This window comes from Hyla sarda, chromosome 5, assembly GCF_029499605.1.
Source record: "Hyla sarda isolate aHylSar1 chromosome 5, aHylSar1.hap1, whole genome shotgun sequence".
NCBI lineage: Eukaryota > Metazoa > Chordata > Amphibia > Anura > Hylidae > Hyla > Hyla sarda.
Window position 1 is genome coordinate 165,229,470 of NC_079193.1, and position 26,987 is coordinate 165,256,456.

The 26,987-nt window shown below is 42.3% G+C and overlaps 1 protein-coding gene across 2 annotated transcripts in view; it reads left to right on the forward strand.

The window, feature by feature from the left end:
• Nucleotides 1-17,555: 17,555 nt before the first annotated feature.
• TMEM108 (transmembrane protein 108) overlaps nucleotides 17,556-26,987 on the forward strand; it is a 199,450-nt gene continuing 190,018 nt past the window's right edge. The window contains exon 1 of one of the 2 annotated variants that reach the window (XM_056520641.1): nucleotides 17,556-17,705. The gene's annotated coding sequence lies outside the window, so the exon portion shown is untranslated. The remainder of the gene's footprint in view (nucleotides 17,706-26,987) is intronic. The other variant, XM_056520643.1, reaches the window with a different exon arrangement.

The following is a 26,987-nucleotide window of genomic DNA, read 5'->3' on the forward strand; positions in this document are numbered from 1 at the left end:
ATTAATAAACAAAACAAAACATAATAAATGTAAAAGTAAATCCCCCAGATAGCTGTCCTCATATAAGCTATGAAGGTAGTAGGTAGCCCCGCTATTAGCTTGGTAGTTAGTCTCCATAATAGCTTGTAGGTAGTAGATAGCTCCCCAAATTAGATAGGCAGCAGAAGTCCCCCACATTTGGTATCTAGCAGGTGTCCCCACATTAGGTATCCAGCAGAAGTCCCCCACATTAGGTAGGCAGCAGAGATCGCCCCCCCCCCCCATAGTAGGCAACCGTTCCCTCATAGTTGGCAACAGTTCCCGCATAGCAGGCAGCAGTTCCCCCATAGGAGGCAGCAGTTCCCCACTGTAGGCAACAGTTTCTCCATAGCAGGCAGCAATTTTCACCACCCCTTCCCCCCCCGCCATACATATCTCCTGTGGCTCTTCTTTCTTTTTCCCCTGTTGGCTCCAGCGCGGTGCAGCGATCGTGGTGGTGGGGGGCACTGATCCCAAGGCAAGATGGCTGGCTATCAGCCACCATCTTACCAGGCACAGCGCTACATGTTCAGAGTCGGCCAGTATCTGCATGACGTACATGTACGTCACAGGTCGGGAAAACCTTCCATGATGTACATGTATGTCATGCGTCAGGAAGGGGTTAAAACTAGTTTTAACTAGGCAAAGCTGTTTGATTGAAATGTCTCAAATCTTTCTTCTGACCCCAGCAGGCTTCTGTGTGAGTAATGTCGGATTACAGGGATAAGAACCCCAATGATGTCACAGTACAGGGATAATACACACAGTGATGTCACAGAACAGGGATAATGCACACAGTACAGGGATAATACACAGTGATGAGTAATGTCACATTACAGGGATAACCCCAATGATGTCACAGTATTAAGATAATGCACACAGTGATGTTACAGTACAGGGATAATACACACAGTACAGGGATAATGCACACAGTACCGGGATAATACACAGTGATGAGTAATGTCACATTACAGGGATAACCCCAATGATGTCACAGTACTGGGATAATACACACAGTGATGTCAGAGGAAAGGGATATTACACACAGTGATGTCACAGTACAGGGATAATACATACAGTGATGAGCAATGTCACATTATAGGGATAACCCCAATGATGTCACAGTACAGGGATAATACACACAGTGATGTCACAGTACTAAGATAATGCACACAGTGATGTTACAGTACAGGGATACTGCACACAGTACCAGGATAATACACAGTGATGAGTAATGTCACATTACAGGGATAACCCCAATGATGTCACAGTACTAAGATAATGCACACAGTGATGTTACAGTACAGGGATAATACACACAGTACAGGGATAATGCACACAGTACCAGGATAATACACAGTGATGAGTAATGTCACATTACAGGGATAACCCCAATGATGTCACAGTACTAAGATAATGCACACAGTGATGTTACAGTATAGGGATAATACACACAGTACAGGGATAATGCACACAGTACCAGGATAATACACAGTGATGAGTAATGTCACATTATAGGGATAACCCCAATGATGTCACAGTACAGGGAAAATACACACAGTGATGTCACAGTACAGGGATAATACACACAGTACAGGGATAATGCACACAGTACAGGGATAATACACAGTGATAAGCAGGGCCGGACTGGGGACAAAAACGAGCCCTGGAAATTATTGCATACCAGCCCCACAGCACTGTGTCATTGTGCCAACCAACAGTCGGCATGCCGGCAGGCATATATATATATATATATATATATATATATATATATATATATGTATATATCGTTTTTTCAAGAAAACAGCACCTGAATGCATTGAAGAGTGCAGGCAAGTGTAGGAATCCTGGTGACAAATCTACAGCGAATTTTATAAAGAAAAAATTTAAAGTGGGTTTTATTCCAACATGTGTAGAGTTACAGGCAACGTTTCTGCTGCTCACCCAGACATTGGGGGGAGATTTATCAAAACCTGTCCTGAGGATAAGTTGTCTAGTTGCCCACAGCAGCCAATCAGAATGCTGCTTTTATTTTGCAAAGGCCCTTTTAAAAATGAAAGAAGCGATCTGATTGGCTGCTGTGGGCAACTAGGCAACTTATCCTCAGGACAGATTTTGATAAATCTCCCCCCAATGTCTGGGTGAGCAGCAGAAACGTTGCCTGTAACTCTACACATGTTGGAATAAAACCCACTTTTTATTTTTGCAAGAAACACAGATGTGCTGCAGTGATTCCTTCTCTCTCTCTTTCTCTCTCTCTCTCTCTCTCTCTCTCTATATATATATATACACACACACACACACACATCTATATTAATTTGTTTATTAATATATATATATATATATATATATATATATATATATATATATATATAATGTCACCCATAGAATACAGCCAGTGGTATTGCTAGGGTTGGTGTCACCCGGTGCGGTAGAAAATAGTGTCACCACATACCTACACGCCCCCCCTTCCAAAGTAATTTTTGGGCCAGTTGTGACAGACGCCACTGGTGTATCGCATTGTGAAAAAATCCAGTATAATAACCAAATATACCAATTGCCATAGAATGGGAAAGCGCTAAAGAAGTCTTCACCATTTAAAACTACAGCTCCCAGAATCACTTAAAGGGGTACTCCGGTGGAAAACATTTTCTTTCAAATAAACTGGTACCAGAAAGTTAAACAGATTTGTAAATTACTTCTATTTAAAAATCTTAATCCTTCCAGTACTTATCAGCTGCTATATGCTCCTCAGGAAGTTCTTTTCTTTTTGAATTTCCCTTCTGTCTGACCACAATGCTCTCTGCTGATACCTCTGTCCATGTCAGGAACTGTCCAGACCAGGAGAGGTTTGCTATGGGGATTTTCTCCTACTCTGGACAGTTCCTAAAATGGATAGAGGTGTCAGCAGAGAGAACTGGGGTCAGACAGAAAGGAAATTTAAAAAGAAAAGAACTTCCTGTGGAACATACAACAGCTGATAAGTACTGAAAGGATTTTAAAATAGAAGTAATTTACAAATCTGTTTAACTTTCTGGCACCAGTTAAAACAATTATTTTTCCAGCAGAGTACCCCTTTAAACAGTGGTAAGGTTATGCTGGAAGTTGTAGTTTCACTCATCATAACTGTAGAACTTACAAGTGCCTACAGCTCTGATAGGACATAGTGAGGAGAATACACAATAATATCAGTGACTACAGGTGATGTCTTCTCTATAGTGAGGAGAATACACAATGATATCAGTGACTACAGGTGACGTCTTCTCTATAGTGAGGAGAATACACAATGATATCAGTGACTACAGGTGACGTCTTCTCTATAGTGAGGAGAATACACAATGATATCAATGACTACAGGTGACATCTCTATAGTGAGGAGAATACACAATGATATCAGTGACTACAGGTGACGTCTTCTCTATAGTGAGGGGAATACACAATGACATCAGTGACTACAGGTGACGTCTTCTCTATAGTCTTTCCTTATCTAATTCAGATGGTACATACCGCCAGGACTTGTTCCAGCTAAATGTTCACTCAGCAGAACTTGATGCCCAGACGTCTCCTCACTATGTCAGCGCATTCTGATCCTCTATATAAAAACAATAATCATTATAATACTGCCAAACACCATATCCTTTGAATATAATACTGGCACACACCGTACCCTCTGAATATGTTACTACTACACACTGTACCCTCTGAGTATAATACCGCCACACACCATACCCTCTGTATATAAAACCGCCACACACCATACCCTCTGTATATAAAACCGCCACACACCGTACCCTCTGTATATAAAACCGCCACACACCGTACCCTCTGTATATAAAACCGCCACACACCGTACCCTCTGTATATAAAACCGCCACACACCGTACCCTCTGTATATAAAACCGCCACACACCGTACCCTCTGTATATAAAACCGCCACACACCGTACCCTCTGTATATAAAACCGCCACACACCGTACCCTCTGTATATAAAACCGCTACACACCGTAACCTCTGTATATAAAACCGCTAGAGATGAGCGAACTTACAGTAAATTTGATTTGTCTCAAACTTCTCGGCTCGGCAGTTGATGACTTATCCTGTGTAAATGAGTTCAGCTTTCAGGTGCTCCGGTGGGCTGGAAAAGGTGGATACAGTCCTAGGAGACTCTTTCCTAGGAATGTATCCACCTTTTCCAGCCCACCGGAGCACCTGAAAGCTGAACTAATTTATGCAGGATAAGTCATCAACTGCCGAGCCGAGAAGTTCGTGACAAATTGAATTTACTGTAAGTTCGCTCATCTCTAAAAACCACCACACACCGTACCCTCTGTATATAAAACCGCCACACACCGTACCCTCTGTATATAAAACAGCCACACACCGTACCCTCTGTATAGAAAAACCGCCACACACCGTAACCTCTGGATATATTACTACAACACACTGAACCCTCTGAATATAATACTACCACATACAGTGCTCTCTGAATATAACCTTCCCATGCACCCTCTGAATACAATACTGTAATGTATTGTGGCCCATAAAAACCATACCACCCCTAAAATTCCTTATAATATACACTATAGCCGACATGTATCATTGTCTTTAGACAGTTTTTTGTGTCTAAAAATGGTGCAAAAAAGGCACAAGCAGGGTTTATTTGTGCCTTTTTTCCGCTTCAGTTGCAATCCACTGATTTTGGCAATACACATGATATGGACGGGTTTTATGAACTGCGTCTTTTTGTGAAAAGGTGCAAAAAAGGCGCAAAGCCACTGAAAAGTCTCTAAAACTACATCAGCCCAGACTTAGCTTTTTGGTGTATGTGAAGAGAGAAATTTCAGAAAATGTGACCTGCACAAAATGTATCAAATGCTCTGCTACCTTTTAATAAATTTGGTGAGCTACACAGAAAAATACTTACACCTACAATGATAAAAGCCGGCCTATACCTCTGAAATGCAAAACACTCTGTGCCCCTCACATATAATGCCCTCTGTCCTGTGCCCCTCACATATAATGCCCTCTGTCCTGTGCCCCTCACATATAATGCACCCTGTCCTGTGTCCCTCACATATAATGCACCCTGTCCTGTGCGCCTCACATATAATGCCCCCCTGTCCTGTGCCCCTCACATATAATGCCCCCCTGTCCTGTGCCCCTCACATATAATGCCCTCTGTCCTGTGCCCCTCACATATAATGCCCTCTGTCCTGTGCCCCTCACATATATTGCACCCTGTCCTTTGCCCCTCACATATAATGCACCCTGTCCTGTGCCCCTCACATATAATGCCCCCCTGTCCTGTGCCCCTCACATATAATGCCCCCCTGTCCTGTGCCCCTCACATATAATGCCCCCTGTCCTGTGCCCCTCACATATAATGCCCTCTGTCCTGTGCCCCTCACATATAATGCCCCCCTGTCCTGTGCCCCTCACATATAATGCACCCTGTCCTGTGCCCCTCACTTATAATGCATCCTGTCCCGTGCCCCTCAAATATAATGCACCCTGTCCTGTGCCCCTCACATATAATGCCCTCTGTCCTGTGCCCCTCACATATAATGCCCCATGTCCTGTGCCCCTTGCATATAATGCACCCTGAGGGGCACATGACAGGGGGGCATTATATGTGAGGGGCACATGTCAGGGGGCATTATATGTGGGGGCACATGACATGGGGCATTATAAGTGAGGGGCACATGTCAGGGGATATTATATTGTGAGGGGCACATGACATGGGGTATTATATATAAGGGGCACATGTCAGGGGGGCATTATATATTAGGGGCACATGACAGGGGGGCATTATATGGGCACATGACAGGGGGGGGTCCTGTCATTTGCCCCCACATATAATGCCCCCCTGCCATGTGTCCCTCAAATATAATGCCCCCCTGACATGTGCCCCTTATATATAATACCCCATGTCCTGTGCCCCTCACAATATAATGCCCCCCTGACATGTGCCCCTCACTTATAATGCCCCCTGTCATGTGCCCCCACATATAATGCCCCCTGACATGTGCCCCGAACATATAATGCCCCCCTGTCATGTGCTCCTCAGGGTGCATTATATGCGGGGGGCACAGGACATGGGGCATTATATCTGAGGGGCACAGGACAGAGGGCATTATATATAAGGGGCACATGACAGGGGGCATTATATGGGCACATGACAGGGGGGTCCTGTCATTTGCCCCACAAATAATGCCCCCCTGCCATGTGCCCCTCATATATAATGCCCCCCTGACATGTGCCACTTATATATAATACCCCATGTCCTGTGCTGCTCACAATATAATGCCCCCTGACATGTGCCCCTCACTTATAATGCCCCCTGTCATGTGCCCCCACATATGCCCCCTGACATATGTCCCACACATATAATGCCCCCCCTATCATGTGCCCCTCAGGGTGCATTATATGCGAGGGGCACAGGACATGGGGCGGGCACAGGACAGAGGGCATTATATATAAGGGGCACATGACAGGGGGGCATTATATGGGCACATGACAGGGGGGGGTCCTGTCATTTGCCCCCACATATAATGCCCCTCTGCCATGTGCCCCTCATATATAATGCCCCCCCTGACATGTGCCCCTCACTTATTATTTGCTTCCCCCGTCAGTAACATCCGCGGGGACGTGATCTCCGGGCGCCGGCGCGATGGTGTGATGTCATCGCGCCGGCCGGCCTGCCGTGGATGGCGTCACTGCGGCTGTTACTGACACTTCAAGAATGGAGCAGCTGCAGCCCGCAGCGTGTGAGAAAATGTGACGGAGTGGTGGAGCGGTACAGCTGACAGCTCCCGCTCCACCATGCTAGCCGGAGCTTATAGCTCCTTCATTATGCGGCCGCTGCTGCTCTGCATACAAGGGCCTGATACTAGTATCAGGCCCTCTTATGCTAGTGTAGTGTGGTGTGCATGGGCGGCCACCGCAGCCTGACCGCACTGCGCCGCAGCCGCGCTGAATATATAAAAACGGGTCAGTCTGATGGTGCCTGAATTGCTCAGGCACCATCAGACTGACCTGTGTTTATATATTGCCGGCCCCAGGGTGAGCGGCCCACCGAGAATTTTCCCGGTATCCCGCTAAGCCAGTCCGGCACTGGTGATAAGTGATGTCACATTACAGGGATAACCCCAATGATGTCACAGTACTAAGATAATGCACACAGTTACGTTACAGTATAGAGTAAATATGCAGTGATGTAGTATAAAATGGCAGGGGCCAGGGCACAGTATTTATACTCTTACCTTTGTAACTTGCTAATCTTCTGTTCTCTTGCAGTCTTAAATCTTTTCTCTGACCCCAGCAGGCCTCTGTGTGAGTCTGAGATCACATGCACAACAGGGGACGGGGCAGAGAAGAGGGAGGAGCTCAGCAGACAGGCCAAGATTGCTGATTTTATGGCAGTGTTTCCCAAGCAGCTGTTTCAAAACAACAACTCCCAGCATGCCCGGACAGCCTTTGGCTATCTGAGAATGCTGGGCGTTATAGTTTTGCAACAGCCGGAGGCACCCTGCTTGGGAAACACTGATATATGGACTCACTTGGCAGCTGACATTTGGGCCACTTGTCTTTTTATTTAGGGAACAGGCCCCGAATGTTTTCATCTAGTGACGCCCCTACAGAAGTCAAAGTCCCATATCTTGTAAAGTCCTGCACTGTCCGTAGCTCCGTAACATCCCACATCCGATCAGCTGTTTTCTCTCTGTGCCGAACTTTCCCACCACAGAAAAGAAAAACTGTAGAAAAACTGTAGAAATATTTACATAAAAGAATAATGGTGTCCCTTGAAGTGAAGCTCCATAAAAGTTTATGAACTCCTGGTCTTGTGCTGCCATCCTCAGAGGCTACTAGCACTGTTGCTGTAAATTCATGCACGCTCGCTCCTGGCAGCCATGTGCTCCCCCAGGCAAAGTGACAGGCCGGGAGAAAGCACAGCAGAACGCTAGTCCCATCTGCAGCTTTGTCAATCAGCCATCTCTTGTCCATGACTCGTGGACAAGCTGATGCTGCTGCGGTACTCAACAGTGTCCCAGGAGGTATGGGGACCCCTAGTGACATGATTTTCAAAGACAGTTTTCTATAATATAATGTGAATTTGTTTTAAAGGAATATATTAGAAAAACTTTTGCTTTGCCAAGATGTACAGCATATCAAAAGTTTAGTTTTGATGCTTAGCGGTGGGGTACACGGGTATTCAAGGGTGACGTGGTCGGCCCGCATGAGCGTGCTTAGCAGAGGGGGTACATGGTTATGTGGAGGCAGCGTGGTCCACCCACATGAGCGTGCTTAGCAGAGTGGTACACAGGTATGCAGATCATTCTCAAGCACCATGTTTGAGCTAGATGAACTTTGATCTCAAGTGCCACATGTAATGTGTGATGACCTCTTCAAAAGACTGCAAAACATGCATTGAGGTCGGGGGAGGTCCCGGAGCAAACCGCAATAGACATGGGTGAGCGGAATGTTCCATATGATGATATATACACGTGATAGATAAATGTGTAGTATAGGGATTTGGGTCTCTATAAGTGAGAGAATGGTTTCCCATCTCAACATACGCTGTTATATGGAGTATTAGTGACTTTTCTGCACATTTGGCAGGCTAAATATGTATATGGTTTAGTAACCGGCATTCCTCTCCCTTCATGCACTTTTTAGTATTAGATTGTTGCAATAAAAGACCCAATCATGCGCAATATATGTTTTATGGAAATATAAATAAAGGTATTGTTTTATTGGTCAAATAGTGGTTAAGCTCTTATTTTTTTGGCATACATGTTTTGCCACGATGAACAGCATATCAGGCATGTTTCGGTGCTTAGCGGAGGGGTACACAGGTATGCAAGGGTGACGTGGTCAGCCCGCATGAGAGTGCTTAGTGGAGTGGGGTACGTGGTTATGTGGAGGCAGCGTGGTCAACCCGGATGAGCATGCTTAGCAGAGGGCTACACAGGTATGCGGATCATTCTCAAGCACAACGTGTGAGCTAGATGAACTTTGACCTCTGCGGAAACAGTTTGAACGGAGTCATTTTGCTAAAACTAGTTTTCTCTACTTTAAACGAGTTTCAATTGACATTCGGTTTTTGATTAGCAGTAAATTCTAGTTTGTACAAAGGCATTCAGTAAGTATTCTAGTTTGTACGAACACGTTCAGTGAATATTCTAGTTTGTAAGAAGGCGTTGAGTAAAAACCGGTGTTTCAATAAAGGCGTTCAGTAAGAATGGTTTTAACTTGGAAAAAAACTGTAAATTCAGGGCATTCAGTCAAAACTAGTTTTCACTGGGGAAGAGCAGTCAATTCTAGTTTTCACAAATACATTCAGTCATAACCAGTTTTTACTGAGGAAAAACAGTCAATCCTAGTTTTTACAAAAGCATTTAGTTAAAACTTGTTTTCACTAGGGAAAACCAGTTTTAACTAAAAACTAGTTTTAACTGTAACATATATATTTTAACAGTATTTTTTTGCCTACAAAATTCTATAGGAGATTGTTTAAGGTAAAAATGCATGGTTTTTGTTGCTGAAATATGTGCAATTTCCGCATAAAAAAAACACCTAGCTTTTACATATGTGAACTAGCCCTAAATGAGACTGCCATAGCTGCCCCAGCTATGGTACTTGTCCCAATAGGAATAATGCCTGATCCCATGAACAGTTTCCTGTTGATCTTGTGATTGTCGGGACATCAGCGCTGGTCCATCTGAGAGCATTCGAGAGCTTTGTGTGTATGTTTCTATTATCTAGTGCTGTGGAGTATCATTGCAACAGTCAGTAATAGCATGTTCACTCAAGTATCATTACAGGGAGCTTGGCAATCACGCTTATCGCCACTTATCACAGTACACCACAGAATTCACTGTCTCCATATTATTTTTTATTTTCTGCTGGATAAACAGCTCTGTCCTCATGTAGAAGTAGTTTTTATCTGTTGTACATTGAACCAAAGACATCAGCTTTGACACTAAGGCCTCCGTAATTCCCATTATGTTTTCTTGTAGATAGTATCTATCAGCATCACAAGTTTTGGAGATACAGTATAGTAGACTTGATAGATACAAATGCCACATCCATGCTTTAAGTAGTTACCATTCTCCATATCTCACATAAAAAGGCATAGGCAGATTGAGAACTTAAGTCCCCGTTGTCGTATGTTCTGGGTTCATAGTACTGACTAGTGTTGAGCGGCATAGGCCATATTCGAATTCGCGATATTTCGCGAATATTCATCATATATTTGCTAAATTCGCATATTCGTAATAGGCGCGTTTTATTTTCGCATGTGCGAAAATTCGCGTGTGCATAAATTCGCATATGCGAAAATTCCCTACACTTTGTTTTTTTTTTTACACATGCTCTGATCTGTAGGGTTTTCCTGAAATCCACCACAATTTCTGTTGAAACCATAGTAAACATGTTGGGTTTTTGTGAAAATGTCAGAAACGCGCCCACTTTTTGATGACCACACCCCCTTTCCCAATGGTCACGCCCCTTTTCGGGTTTCTTAGTGAAAATGGAGTGTTAGTCGGGTTTTTTTTCCAATTCTGGTTGCAAATCCTGGTGCAAATTCTGTCGCAGACAGAATTTCTGGCGCAATGCACCAGAATCTGGCACACAACCCACCAATACCTCTCATCACATAAAGAAAGGACTTCTACTTCTTCTTCTGGCTTTGACTTAGGTGGAAAGTCCAACCTGAGGCTATGTTCACATGGCGGTATTTTGCTGGGTTCACACCATGTTTTTCAAATACGGTAACCGTATACGATTTTCCGCAAAAAAAACGTATACGACCGTATCCGAAACCATATGCATGGAGAATGCATTGTAAGCCGTATTCCAAATGTTGTGTACGGTTGCATCCGTTTTGCCTCGGATACGGTTTTGACGCTTTTTCAACCGTAGGCAAAAACGCTGTCGACCACGTTTTTGCCTCCGGTTGGAAAACCGTATGCGAACCGTATGCGGTTCTTTTAACATTGTTGTCTATGAGAACCGTACACAGAATTTCAGAATACGGTGGCACACGGTTTTTCTAATCTGTTTTTGGAGTTGACACATGCGCAGATTGGAATTTCAATAGAACAATAGTAACTTTATTAAATTGCTGGAAAACTAATTCCAACAAAATAGCAAAACCGTTGGCAAAAACTGATGCAAACGGATAGAACCGTACGGGGAAAAAACGTATACGTTTTAATTTGGAGTCATACGGTTGCATACGGTTTTTGCCATATGTTTTTTAGTGGAAAACCGTATACGGTAACCGTATTTGAAAAACGTGGTGTGAACCCAGCCTTTCTGTGTTTCTGCTCAGATTCCATTCTGCCAAGATGGCAGTGGATTTTTTGAGGTTTTGTGGACTCTGCTGGAAATGTGCGTGCAATTTGTGCTGAATTTATGCAACACAGAGTCCATGCCACAATGCGGGCAGAGAAGGGCTTCTTAATTAAGCTCCTCAATGTACATGACAGGTTTATGCAGAAAGCTGGTCATAAAAACAAATAGCAAATGATTTACCAAACATTTCAGCAGAACCCCTAGAAGAATCCCCGACTGGATTTCAAGGGAATAATTTCTATTTAATTTAATAATACTACTTTAATACCTGATTTTCAGCTGTTAAACATCAATAAATAATGGTAGTGCTAATTGATCTCTTATGGGTTATAACAGTGGTTGATCTAACTCCTATGTTTTACTACATGTAGGAGCTGCACAAAAGCCTAATAGGAAATCTACTAATGAAACATTTTATAAAATATTCAGATTTTGAGGTACCAATAAAACAATGACATTAATGCTCAAAAACAGAAAGGGCATGGGTCAAATCGGGCTATAATAACATAGTTTCCTTTTTAGTCAAACGGTCACTGTTGTTTCACACAACTTCCCTCCATTTGACAACTTGTGATGTGATCTGTGAAATATGTGACATATTTGTAAATCGCTTAATTTACTAAAAATGAGAAAAAGCTACAAAGCCTTGGCCACTAGGTGTCCCACTTTCTACATACTGCTATCCACTGCCTGTTATTAGAATCAGTCCATCTCAGAACAGAGGCCTGGATTGTGTGAGTGTGAGCTCAGCCTGTCTGCCGCCTCTAGAGGATTCAGACTGTACCTAAAAAGTAAAATCAAGGCTTCCTTCTGATCTCTGACCAGTTATACAGTAATTGGAACCTGTCCCTCAGATAGTTTATCATCATTGGCAGCAGCAGCAGTTCATTGCTTAAATCAGAGCTGTTTTTGCAATACAACTTCTTCCATCATCATCATCATTTCGCTGCTTAGATAAGGACTGCTTTTGAAATGTAACCCCTGTAACCCATCACTGCTGTGATGCTGTTGCTGTTTTTTTCCTCCACACATAGTGCCTTGAAAAGCCAGTGTATCATTAACCCCTTTCTCCCCCATATACCATCTATAGTGCTGTACTGTCAATTATCTCGGAAGGAGATAATTTACAGCAAGGAAAAGGTACTGTCCTGTGATTGGCCAAAGAAGGAAAGTTTGTCCAGGTGTGTGTATTCCTTACAAACAACCCAACTCCAAACTTCCATATATCTTTTAAACTCTGGGTTAGATTTATCAGCTAAGCATCCCTGTCATGAAAAGAGAGCCAGCTGTATTTCAGTAACCAATAAAGAAATTACTGTCAGTGAAGGAAAGCCAAAGTTGCTATGCCAAATATGTCAAATACTCAGATGGATCCCTCCAAGGAACAGCACAGGGTAGAGCCGGCGCACAAACTCCAAAGGTAAAAACTGTTTTTTTTTTACCCGGCATGCAACGCGTTTAGCTGGACAACCAGCTTCATCAGGCCTGATGAAGCTGGTTGTCCAGCGAAATGCGTTGCATGTCGGGTAAAATAAAACAGATTTTACCTTTGGAGTTTGTGCGCCGGCTCTACCCTGTGTTGTTCCTTGGAGGGATCCGTCTGAGTGCTTCACCTGTGTTGCCAGGAGCGGCTGCCGAGCTTCGCCCGTTGAGGGTATATTCTACGTTCAGACCATAGTTGTACTTATTCGGAGTACAACTTTCCTCGGTGAGCATAACTGCTTTGCAATTTCATATCATACATGTTACGTTGTCACACTAGGAGCGCTCTCCCGTTTGTTTTTAGTGGCTAAATTTGTCAAATATCAGTTTACATCTTCCCTCACCTCACATCTAAAATTATTTGAAAAAAATAGAGAATTAAAAAAATCCTGCTAGGAAAGAATAATAAGGACAAAAAGAAATCCGAACCTGCAGTTATATGGGAAGTCTGACTGCCTGAGGTTGGACCATGTGGTTATACTGGTTGTACTTGGCTTGAAACCAGATCAATTAATCATATTAATCTTCTCTCATAGGTAGAGGGCACTGTGGCCAAGTTACATCATTTTCAGTCTGGAGATGATAGAGGCAATGAAGAAATAATATCTCTACATGGTGTTTTTCCCCTCAGCATAGAAACTGTTAATGTGACTAGCATCTGCAATACAAGGGGACATTAAGCAGTAGCAAAATGCATGAATTCACAAGTCAGCAAAAATGGCGTCAATGAAGTCAAATTTATTCAAATTTTGTGACATTACTTTTGCAAGACACTATATGAAACTTTTTTTAAGCGGCAAAAAGATTATCATTAAAGGGATATTCCAGTGTTTGAAAAAGGAATTGTTGCTGGGGATGGGGTCCTCTAATTTCATGTCTTCTTTTTGCTTACAAGATGGTGCAGGACTTGCCCGCTCAGCCAATCACTAGCTGAGACTGGACACCTCTGTATCCAGAGATTAGCTGTTTTGGCAGGTGTACTAAAATGCATCAGAATAGCTGCAATGCATTAGATTTATTATGTGCTTTGGTCACTTTTTGTGCCTTATTAAAAATTTTTCTAAAGTGTCCAGTGAAGTGAGCATTGCTAAGGTCCTAAAATGCTCAAAATTTATTATTGGCATGCAGCATTATTTTGGCACAAAATATTGGTCTAAAGTAAGCCCGCCATGAAGTGGCGTAAGGACAAGAAAAGTGTCTAGCATCTAGATATGCTAGACACTTTACTCTATCTTATACCACTTCTTACACAAAATATTTTAAATATCACAAGTACATGTAAAAGGGAGCCCGGCACTGCTAGTGAAAATTGCTGCCCCTAGGATATAATTCACCGATCCCGACAGCTCACCTGCCAGGTGGTGCTCACTGCTCCAACGATAGAGAAATACAATAGGTGCAACGTAGAAATGAATGGCAGGGCACTCACCAGAGGCTGATCATTTCTTCTTTATTTCATATTCAGGTGCATACAGACTCAGGAACGGACGTACAAAGGGTGCGGGATGTCTTCACAGGCAACGGTGCCGTTTCACGCACTTGCCATCCCTGCATCCTTTGTCCGTTCCTGTGTTCCTTTGTCCGTTCACCTTATTTTGAAGAAGTAATAAAGGAGAAATTATCAGCCTCTGGTGAGTGCCCTGCCATTCATTTCTACGTTGCACCTATTTTAAATAGCACATTCCTCTGCTTGCCTGATCTAGTATTTAGTTGTCAAAGTTCAGTACAGTAATAATAAACCTCTTCCTATGTAATTGTTGCACATTCATGTAAGCTGAAAAAGTCACCAATGTACCCATAGACTGTAATAGTGAAAAGGTACCTGTCAGCAGCTTGTTTGTTAATATGCAAATGAAGCTCAAGCGCTCAGGGGTATTTTCCCCATGGCAAGAGCCCAACGTTAGCCAGTGCTTCTCCCCTTATTCACCAGGGAGGTAAGGCAGATCCCTGAGCCAAGCTGGGGAACACATCCTGGGCACCTAAGCCTTGTTTACATATTAACAAACAGGATACTGACAGGTCCACTTTTAACAGAAGTCATCAGTATCCTTCTGGCATATGTTTGGCGAGCATAAGCAACCAACTGTATTAAAAAAAAATAAAGGGGCTACGGTTTGTTAAACCATGTAATCTATTTTTCTAGTATAGAAAAATTGCAGATTTTTACTCTGTTATTGTCTGAAAAAGTGAACAAGACATAGTGAAAGGGGCCATGGTCCCCCATAGTCCATCCCATTTACAATAATTTAGGCCAGGAAAAAATGATAGCCAAAATTTTGCATAGCTCCTACTTCGCATAGATTGTGGTGCACAAACAGTAAAAGATCCAGAAGATCCAGGAGAAGCTTTTTCTACAGAACAGTAGTAAAAAAAAAGATATGTGAAGTTTAACCTGCATTTTTCCCTTTGGCATACTGTATGATGTACATTTGGAGTCAGTAGTTGACAAACAACATATAGGCATACAGTTGTATATGTCTGGAGTATACATTCAGTGGACTGTTTCAAATTATCCCACCAAAGACAATAGCCTAATTTTGTTGTACTCCATATTCTCCACTAAACTCTCTCCATAGGTTTTAAATGACATATTAGGGTCTCTAATTTTACAGACCAGTGGTCTTTTGTCTTGTGCACCACAATTCAATTGAGAGAGATTGTCAGTAGCCAAAATGATCTTGGGGGAAAGATATAATAAACTTGAAAAAATAAAATAAAAAAGTAATATAAATCATGTAATATTTTAGCAAATCTGAATGTTAGATGGTTACTTATGTTTTATGAAAGCATTCAGCATTGGGAATTTCTTTTCTTCAGCCACTCTTTGATGTGTAAACATGTTTCATGAATCTAAGAACACCACTGTTTCCTATATCCACCACTAAGGTCATTGCTTTCATCGTCCATCCCGTGTTAAAAACATGACACTTTGAACTGATTGGTCTCTATAGGAAACAACATCGATTTTATTGGCACTAATTTATATAAATCCCACCCCTTCCACACCTCTTGATAAATCCAGTGTAATTGTACCCTGGCAGGGGTTTACCGATGACAGCCATATGAAACGCAGGGATCGGGCTAATAAATTAAGCCTGTGGTCAATCTCACATGCAGTCACATGACCACACTGTTGAAGTTATGTGTTGTCTGATGCGGTAATCTCCACTGCCCCACTCCCTGATGTACCAATCCCATTCTCCCTGGCTGTCCCTTTCTGTACTAGAGGGGCATGCTGAAAGCTGTAAGCTGTGAGGTAATGTCTGTGATGGGCAAAAAATCTATGGCACTTTAGTTCTTTACATAATAATACCACCCACAGCAATTCCGGGAACCATCAAAACAGAGAAGTTATGCAAGCTAATAAAAAATAACTACATCTAAGCTGTAGTGGTATCACCAGGTTAGCATTCAGAGTCATGTATGTACTTTTAGTACATTATTTGTCTTCTTCAACATTTTGAATTCCATTAAAGATCCACAAGGCTTGCCATGGGTTTCTGTGCACCCAGTTGTGCTGTGCAGCCAGGCGAGTACATTGCCTGTCAGCGTTATGCTGACAGGCTGAATATACTGCATTTGTATACTAGTACATTGCATTATACCAGCTATCTGAGGATCGCTGTCAGTCACTTTGTGGGACTAGTAAACTGTAAAAGAAAAATGTAAAAATAAAATCTACATTAAATAAACATTAAAACAGTCCTCACTCACTCACCAAATTATCTAAAAACGTATTGTCCCTTTATATCCTCTCTTGTACAGAAAACACAAAAAAACACATAACGACCAGAGCAATAAAATTATTTTATTATTTATCCTGTAAGTTTGAACTCTGTAAAAATTGCCATGATTGCTGAATTTTGTTATTCTACCTTCCAAAAAATGTAAAAGAAAATGGTCATAAAGTCATATGACTTTCAAAATGGTACCAATATTTTTTTTAAAAATAATATTGATTTTGTAATGTGGTGACAATAGTTTTTTATTGTGGCAATGTGGTAAAAAAAAATATATAAATTTTGCATCACTGTAATCATACTGAGGGTGAACAGTGAAAATGTAAAATGCTAAAAGTTAATGCCAAAATCACTTTTTTTTTTTCATTTGACCAGCTAAAGAGTTAACAAAAAGTAACCAATAAGATATATGAACCTCAAAATGGTGGGATTAAAAAGTACAACTTGTCCTGCAAAAAAACAAGTCTTCACATGGCTTTGTTGAAAATAAATAAAATAAGAAAGTTACGGCACTTGGATGGCAAAATGAAAAAAGTTGTTTAGACATAAGGGCCCCAAAGACATGCCGGGGGTAGGGGTTAAATGATTGCAATAAACAATCAATAACATTTGGGAAATACAACAAAAAACATATTATCGTTACTCAGGTTCATCTTTGTTAAGCTTTACATTCAACAAGTCATATATAGGTAACAGAAGGGCAGTCAGAAGATATTGGTATGTCTCCCCTAGTGGTGTGATCACTGACATAAATGACTGCTGCTGTTAGTAGATACAAGTCAGGTCTGCCAAGCGACTGCATCTTGTAATCTGGTTGAAACAAACGGGGACGAAAAACCCTTTGCTCCCAAATGTAGCAGTGTAGAATCTCAGCATCTCCCTGTGCTGCTGTAGCCAGGACTATTCCGTGCCATGATTGGCCGGAGCAGCTATGTGATTCATCCCAGACTACTGGAGCTATTGGTCTCGCTCAGTAGCAGACTCTACTGGGGGAGGTTCAGCCTGTGCTGTGGTGGATACAGAGCTGAGACTCTATATAGAAGGACAGCAGCTCACATACTGGAGTGGCTTCTTGACTATTTGGAGAGCTCGCATTTCATGAGAAAGGTAAGATTTTCAATCGGCTTCATGATCATGAAACTTATGATAAATCCTTCCATGAGAAGCATGCACTTGAGAATTTTTACGTTAGAGATTATCTGTTCTGTTATACCATAGGATTAAGGTCTACAAAGGAATACAGCGCTGATATCTGCTAAAGCAGCAGGTTAATAAAGTGACATTAGTTTCTTAGATTCCGACAGTAGAGATTACATCTCTGACAATGTGTTTAGCATTATCGGCCTAATGAAGCCATGATAAATTCTATAGTGCATGAATTAGGATTTGATAGCAGGCAGCTCATTTAAGCACTGGAGGTATGGATACCGCTTGCTATAGATGTCTGTACATAGTGATTTCAGAATGCAACAATGCTATTTTATGACGTCGATGAGATGCCGGGGAGGTTGGTTACCATGCAACTCTTTCTATTCATCCAGGGGCCTGAGAGACTTATGATAAACCAGCAGAACTTATATGTAGACATAATCCTAGAACCAAATTGTGCATCTTTATTTTTAATAACCTGCTGCCGGCAGCACCTATTTGCCTAACTGCTATACTGTTGCATACAGGCTGCACCAAAATTGACATATAGCTTGATACAGTTACATTTCTAGAATGACAACCTACAATCCCAATAGTCATCGGCAACCAGCATCTCCTTCATGTGTTCTTATGAGAACAGATGTCACATCTTGGAAGCTGATTTCTTAAATTAACCAAGATACATTGACATAATCCTTAAGGCATAATGCTACTGCTTGGTGCTTGGCAAAATACTCATGTAGCAACTAGGCCATTGGTAAGTGATTACAGTATTTAGTGTTTAATGTAGCAGAAGGAAGGTTGCTGTTCTGAGGCTGACAAAGGGTTAAGGATTGTGTTAAAACACTTCACTGAGAGTGGAATACGTATGTTAATGTTATTCAGCCATAAATTATCCCTTAACTGGCTGGCGGATGGAGGAGATGGAGGTGTGGTTGTATAGGTGGTGGTATAAGTATTAGGTTTGCAGTATAGGTGATGAAGCAGCAGACAAGATTCAGCACTGGAGCAGTGGACAGCTCCTCTCTATCACCGCTAATATACAGCAGCCAGACAGATAGCAGCACAGTCTATAGCCTGAAATCTTATTGACTGGAGGGAGGGGGAGGGGGGCTTGGTTACCAAGGTGATTTCTAGTCATTAGAAAGCCAAATAGCAGAAGAATGGGATGTTAATCCAAACCATGGCAGTGCAAATTACAAGAGCTAACAATGAAAGAGAGTGCTGCCTAATAAAGGCCACATCAACATCTGATCACCCACACCAAGCAATCTACATGGCACTGACTAAGTGACCTTGGGGAATGCCCTGCTATGTACACATCTTAGAAAACTTCTCTCAAATATGTTTCCTATCTTAAAACCAATATCTTAGAGGTAACCATATAGGTATGTATTAGACTAGTCATATAAATGTGGCAAAACTGTGTCTTTACTGCAGTTTGTAATTTGTCATCAGAATGTATCTGTGACTTTTCACAATCAGTTCAGGAAAAGCTATGGGGTTATCATAAAGTATTTTTATTTACATTTATGTATATTTATAAAACTCAATGGCTGACATTTATTATCTTTAGACTGTTTTTTGTGTCTAGAAAAGGTGCAAAAAAGGTGCAAGCAGGGTTTCTTTGTGCCTTTTTTGCACCTTTTGGTTTACACATTTCTGCTGATTTTGAGTTGCAATCCACTGATTTTGGCAATACACATGATATGGAAGGGATTTATCATTGCGCCTTTTTGTAAAAAAGCGTAAAAAAGGCGCAAAGCCACTGAAAAGCCTCTAAAACTGCACCAGCCCAGACATAGCTTAGCTTTTTGGTGTATATGAAGAGAGAAATTTCAGAAAATGTGGCCTGCACAAAATGTATCAAATGCTCTGTGATCATTTAATAAATTTGGTGCTCCTACACATTACCAGAACACAAAAAAAGGTGTAGAAAAATGCTTCACTTACACTACAATGATAAATGGCGGCCAATGTGTGTGTGTGTGTATTTTCCAGCATCACGTCCAAACGGCTAAAGATATTAACAGGAAACTTGGCACACATGTTACTTATATGTCAGCAATAAACATAGGATAGGTGATTTAACCCTTACTCACCCCTATTTGCCAGGGTCGGGTTTTTGTTTAAAGTCCCATACAAGTCAATGGGAAATATATGTTACTGCATAACTTCCAAACGGATGGAGATATTTCAATAATACTTGGTCACATGTTACTTATATGTCCACTTAAAATATAGGCTAGTTCATTTAACCCTTAACTACCCCCATTTGTGAGGGTCAGGGTTTTTGTTTAAAGTCCCATGCAAATCAATGGGAAATGTATGTTCCCACATAACTTCTGTACAGCTGGAGATATTTCAATAATACCTGGTACACATATTACATATATGTCAAATAAAAAGATAAGGTTTAAATTAACCCTTAGCTACACCCTTACATAAAAGATGGGTTTTTGTTTCAAGTCCCATGCGAGTATATGGGACTTCCAGTACCTTACTCCACAAGCTCCGCTCTGCACCTCCTGGTGAATGTGTCAATACGGCTTGCAAGCCACACCCCATCTCACAAAGAGAGGAGGTCAGGTTAGGAAGTCGGGATAGGAGGTCGAGATATGAGGATGGGATATGAGGTCGGGATATGAGGTCAAGATAGGAGGATGGGATAGGAGGTCAGGATATGAGGACGGGATGTGAGGACATGATATGAGGTCGAGATAGGAGGATGGGATAGGAGGTTGGGATAGTTCGGGATATGATGACTGGATATGAGCACGGAATATGAGGTTGAGATATGAGGACGGGATAGGAGGACCGGATAGGAGGTTGAGATATGAGGACGGCATATGAGGACGGGATATGAGGACGGGATAGGAGGTCGAGATATGAGGTCCAGATATGAGGACGGGATAGGAGGTCGGGATATGAGGTCAAGATATGAGGACGGGTTATGAGGTCAAGAAATGAGGACGGGATATGAGGAGGGGATAGGAGGTTGGGATAGGAGGTCGGGATATGAGAACGGGACATGGGACCGGATAGGAGGACGGGATAGGAGGTCGGGATATGAGGTCGAGATATGAGGATGGGATATGAGGATGGGATATGAGGTTGAGATTTGAGGACGGGATATGGGGACGGGATATGGGGTTGGGATAGGACAACAATATATGAGGACGGGATATGAAGTCAAAAGCTTCCTCTGTTCTTTTTCCTCCCCAACAAGGATGAGGAAGGAAAAACCGGGCAATGCCGAGTACTCAGCTAGTTTATAAATAAATGGATAGTTTTAGGTTCTTCTATTTGGGATAATAGGGAGGGGTACACTGAATAACATTGCACATTTATTATCCCTCTCTGCTGTAACATTTTTGTGTGAAATAATACACTATTAAGGGAGTTTGGTGCACTAGGGGTGTTACTTTATCCTTAAGTGCACCGATCCGCCTGCTTCCCCACTGCTGTAACAAAGACTATGACTATGCATATGCCCCTCTGCAGTGACATAACTTAAGGTCACTTTTCACTTCAGAGGGCCAGATGAATATTTATGAAGAGGTTCTGTTACAGCAAGGGGGAGCGAGCAGGCGGTTCAGTGCACCTAAATGTAAAGTAGCACCCCCCCAGTGCCTCCAACACCCTCATTAACATATTAATAAAAAATAATCTCTCAACAAATCAAAGAGGGATAGTAAAGATACAGTAAAATCTCCTTTAGTGGACACCTCTCAATAGCAGACAGTTTTTAATTCCCTGGCAGAGTCCCATAAGACTTAATGTATTTGCAGCATCCGAATAAGGGTCAATCCCAATAGTGGGTGCGGACCCACTAGGGGATGAAACACTCCCAATAGGGGACAAAACACTTGCAAATGGGGACAATAAGGGACAAAACACTACCAATAGGGTACAACCAGGCTAATGTGCCGGCCCTACCTTGTACCTTCAGGATAGCCATCAGGACAGTTTTTGTTTGCTGCAGAAGTCTGATTTATTGCTTGTTCACATAGATGCATATACACATATAGAATAAATCTATGTAAATCTGTACTGTGGTTCTGGTGCATGATCCATCACCACAATTCCTCCTATATATAGTGATACAGAAAGCACATCATCCACCACCTGCAGTCTACATTCCCTAAGAGAAACTGTATATTGAGCAGGGGATTCTCTGCAAGTTAGAAAGATTAAACTCTGGCTAAGGAGTTACTGTATACAAGATATTGTTATTATATGAGCAATATTATAGTATTCACTTTGCTGAACATTATCCTATTGCATCTCTTAAATGTTATACTGTATGTTTATAATTATGTTATACTTAGACAACATTTATTTGCAAACACAAAATGATGCACTGTATGGCTGTAAGTATGGCACTGTAAGTATGGCACTGTAAGTATGGTACTGTAAGTATGGCACTGTAAGTATGGCACTGTAAGTATGGTACTGTAAGTATGGCACTGTAAGTATGGCACTGTAAGTATGGTACTGTAAGTATGGCACTGTAAGTATGGTACTGTAAGTATGGCACTGTAAGTATGGTACTGTAAGTATGGCACTGTAAGTATAGCACTGTAAGTATGGCACTGTAAGTATGGTACTGTAAGTATGGCACTGTAAGTATGGTACTGTAAGTATGGCACTGTAAGTATGGTACTGTAAGTATGGCACTGTAAGTATGGTACTGTAAGCATGGCACTGTAAGTATGGTACTGTAAGTATGGCACTGTAAGTATGGCACTGTAAGTATGGTACTGTAAGTATGGCACTGTAAGTATGGCACTGTAAGTATGGTACTGTAAGTATGGCACTGTAAGTATGGTACTGTAAGTATGGCACTGTAAGTATGGCACTGTAAGTATGGTACTGTAAGTATGGCACTGTAAGTATGGTACTGTAAGTATGGCACTGTAAGTATGGCACTGTAAGTATGGTACTGTAAGTATGGCACTGTAAGTATGGCACTGTAAGTATGGTACTGTAAGTATGGCACTGTAAGTATGGCACTGTAACTATGGCACTGTAAGTATGGCACTGTAAGTATGGCACTGTAAGTATGGTACTGTAAGTATGGCACTGTAAGTATGGCACTGTAAGTATGGCACTGTAAGTATGGTACTGTAAGTATGGCACTGTAAGTATGGTACTGTAAGTATGGCACTGCTCCACAAATAGTGCCTGCACGTAAATTTTTGGCACATTACACCAACATAAACCTACCAATCTGAAATAGCATGATGAACACAAAAAGGAGTGTGGCTGGTTGCAATAATGGCGTGTTCTTACAAACTGACCTATTTACTATTGAATTCACTGAAAATCCTGTGAATAAATGGCTGGAAATTTCCACCATGGAAAAGCTGGTCAGAACTTTCCCGATATATGAATCTGTGAATCCCCATAGTACATTAAGTAGAATCCTGCAAGTCGGAAACATCATTCCACACTAATAAAAACCCAACACTCTTAGTAATTCAGGGCCACTGTATCCTAACCAGCGTGCCTCTAGTTGTTGCAAAACTACGACTCCCAACATACCCAGACAGCCGAAAGCATGCTGAAAGTTGTAGCTTTGCAACAGCTGGAGGCACATTGGTTGGGGACCACTGTGTTAGGAAATATGAACTTCACAATAAATAGTCCATAACCCATAAAACAAAATGCAAACTTGGTTTAGCAATGTAATTCTATCAAGGATATATTCCAGTTTATAGTGTCTACTTTGCGTGAACACTGATGCTTACTTCTTCATGGAAGTGTCCATATCTAAACATTGGTTTCTTTAGAACTCACTGGGCCAGAGCATTCTTATATGGTAGATTTCACAAACAATACGCAGGAAAGGAAAGATAGACACTTGTTATTAGGGTAGAGTAGGGTCACACATTGCATATACGCTGAGTATTTTACGCTACACGAAATCCAATGCCCAGCAGGAAATACGCAACATTTTCTCCTATGAGCAGACACAGAGGGCTCCTCCCCCCCCCCCCCCCCCCCCCCCCCGTCAGCCCTGTCTGCAATGAGGTTTCCCACCTAGCGTGTCACAGACACATCAGTGCACTGGCCCCACCTCACCATATACACAACGTGTGACCCTACCCTTAAAGAAATTTGTCAGGATTAAGAAACGTCTGCTTTTTTTTCTTGAATCCTTTCTTTAAGAGAATGAGGCTGAACTGGCACGGCATTTTTTCCATCTGACTGTCTTTAACATTCTGGACTTCTATGTACCACCTTGACTTTCAGATTTTATCTTGCTTTTCTTTTCTTCTGTGATTTTCTATCAATCCCATGATGCATCAGCACAGCATCATATGGGCAGCTAAAACAAGTACCATCTTTGCCTCACCTCTATATTCTACCCAATATCCTAATATTCCTAATATCCTAATATTCCATGCAATTTTATCACACAGAAGGTTCTAGTAGCTGAGATGGTGCCCTATCGAGAGCACAGAAAGACTGTAATCTCCAGAGGGTCACTATAAGTTCATATAAGGCAACTGAAGGAAATCATTCCAGGAATTTTCTGATAAAACTAATAACTACATTAGATAAGACCAGCTGTATTGGATGACTAGCTACATACTGAAAAAAGCAGAATGCCCATTTTACACTATATAAAATAATAAACCTTAACTTACCTCCAGCATGGTACCATGGTACCTCCAATGTCCTGTTCTGGTCCCTCGGCTGCCGCTCAGCCAATCATTGGCCAAGGCAGGACATCGCTGCAGCATGTGATTGGCTGAGCAGCAGTATGACACTCTATGGCCCATGTGTCCTGCTTTCTCTTAAAAAGAGGATTGCAGCTGGCGACTGGAGCAGGATACCAGAGTCACCATGGGAACACAGGAGGTAAGTACAGGTTTATTTTTTTACATACTGTAGAATTGGCATTCTTCTTAAAAATAAAAATATGGACCCCACCAGATAACCCTTTTAAGCATGAAGAATGAGAGATGTGGTTGAATATCAATATTTCTATTTTCTTTATGTTCCTTATCCTTACATGCAGTTTACTCTGCTTAAATGATGTTTCTTTAGCAACATGTAGAATTACCACACACTGTTCTTTGGTCTCTAATAAAACAAATAACCTTAAAAGGATTGTCTAGAAAAATAAAATGCATGTATCTGGGTTATACTTATCAGCCTCAATTCTCCATTGTGTCCATGCGAAGTGCTAAACTAAAAACTATTTAAATAAAATTTTACAAAATTTTAAAACGAAAGAGAAATATTAAAAAAATTATCTTTCTTTATTATATACAAAACATGAGACACATATAGGCCCTCATTTACTATTGCAAACCCGACATGTTTTGTCGGGTTGTGCGCCAGTTTCGGGCGCATTGCGCCTGAAATTCTGTCTGCGCCAGAATATGCGCCTGAAATTCTGTCTGCGCCTGAAATTGCGCTTGAATTGAAAAAACCCCAACTAACTATTTTGCTAAGGAAACCCGGAAAAGGGGCGTGGCCGTCAGGGGGAAAGGGGCGTGGTCACAGAAAAGGGGCGTGTTCCCGACCTTTTCACAAAATCCCAACATATTTACTAACGTTTCCACAGAAAATGTGGTGCATTTCAGCTGAGGAAAACCCTACAGGTCAGAGCATGTGTAAAAAAAGCAAAGTGTAGGGAAAGTGGAAACTGTAGGGAAACCTTAGTAAATACCGTGGAAAATAAATTGTAGGGAATTAAAACCCACAAAGAAACCTACACAACACTCTTAGTAAATAAGGGCCATAATGTGTTATCATCACAGCCATAATAACCCAAACTCTTGCATTATGTGCTGTCGCAATCAGAGCCGGCCTTAGGTGTTCAGGCGCCCTGTGCGAGCTAACCTTGTGGCGCCTCCCCCCCAATACCCCATAACATACACAAAGAGGAAAAAAATCTTTGTAACAAATATTTTCACCAGCCCCCCTTAAGCAGACTCACCCCCCCCCCCCTCACCAGTCCCATGTTCTTATTACTCAGTCCCCTGTCACTCATAATCAGACCATCTCCCCCCCCCTTACCCCCTTAATCAGACTTAGGTTGGCAGTATAAGTCCCCGCACATTAGGTTGGCAGTACAGTTCCCCCACATTAGGTTGGCAGTACAGTTCCCCCACATTAGGTTGGCAGTACAGTTCCCCCACATTAGGTTGACAGTACAGTTCCCCCACATTAGGTTGGCAGTACAGTTCCCCCACATTAGGTTGGCAGTACAGTTCCCCCACATTAGGTTGGCAGTACAGTTCCCCCACATTAGGTTGGCAGTATAGTTCCCCCCTCATTAGGTTGGCAGTACAGTTCCCTCACATTAGGTTGGCAGTACAGTTCCCCCACATTAGGTTGGCAGTACAGTTCCCCCACATTAGGTGCAGTACAGTTCCCCCACATTAGGTGCAAGTATAGTTTTCCCCACATTAGGTGCAGTATAGTTCCCCCACATTAGGTGCAGTATAGTTCCCCCACATTAGGTGCAGTATAGTTCCCCACTTTAGGTGCAGTATAGTTCCCCCACTTTAGGTGCAGTATAGTCCCCCACATTAGGTGCAGTACAGTTCCCCTACAGACAAACAGCCTTCAGCCATATAGTGTATGGCTGGAGGCTGTATGCCTGTTTACTGCCCCACTTCAGTGTTCCGACCACCGCTGGTCCGGGGACCGGGATCACGATCTTCTACTATGGCCTATGGGCTATAGCAGTAGGTCCCGGGCCCGGGGAGCGGAGGTCGGAACACTGAAGATGACGTGCCGCTGGTAACTTACCATGCACGTGCGTCCTCCTCGATGCTCCGCTTCGCTTTTCTCCTTTGGGCGCACGGACTGGACATCAGTGACGTCCCTGCGTGCGCTACCTCCCGGCAGCCCCAGCGTTTTTAAAGTTAACATGGGGGCCGCCGCAGAGAGGTAACCACTGGAACATCCTTGTGTCCTGAAAATATTTTTTTGGGACACCGGGATGTCCAGAATGTGACGGGGGCTGCGAGCTGTGTCGGCAGCCCGGCGCCCCTGTTGCTGTGGTGCCTGCTTGCACACCCCAAAGGCCAGCCCTGGTCGCAATGGGGAGATAAGGTATACAGAGATGTCACAGTAGTGGTATTATGTGCACTGTGATGTCAGAGTACAGGGATAATACATGCAGTGATGTCACAATATGGGAACCATCTACTCAATGATGTTATACAGCACAAGAATTATGCCATCTTATTACAGTACAAGAATAGATTCACA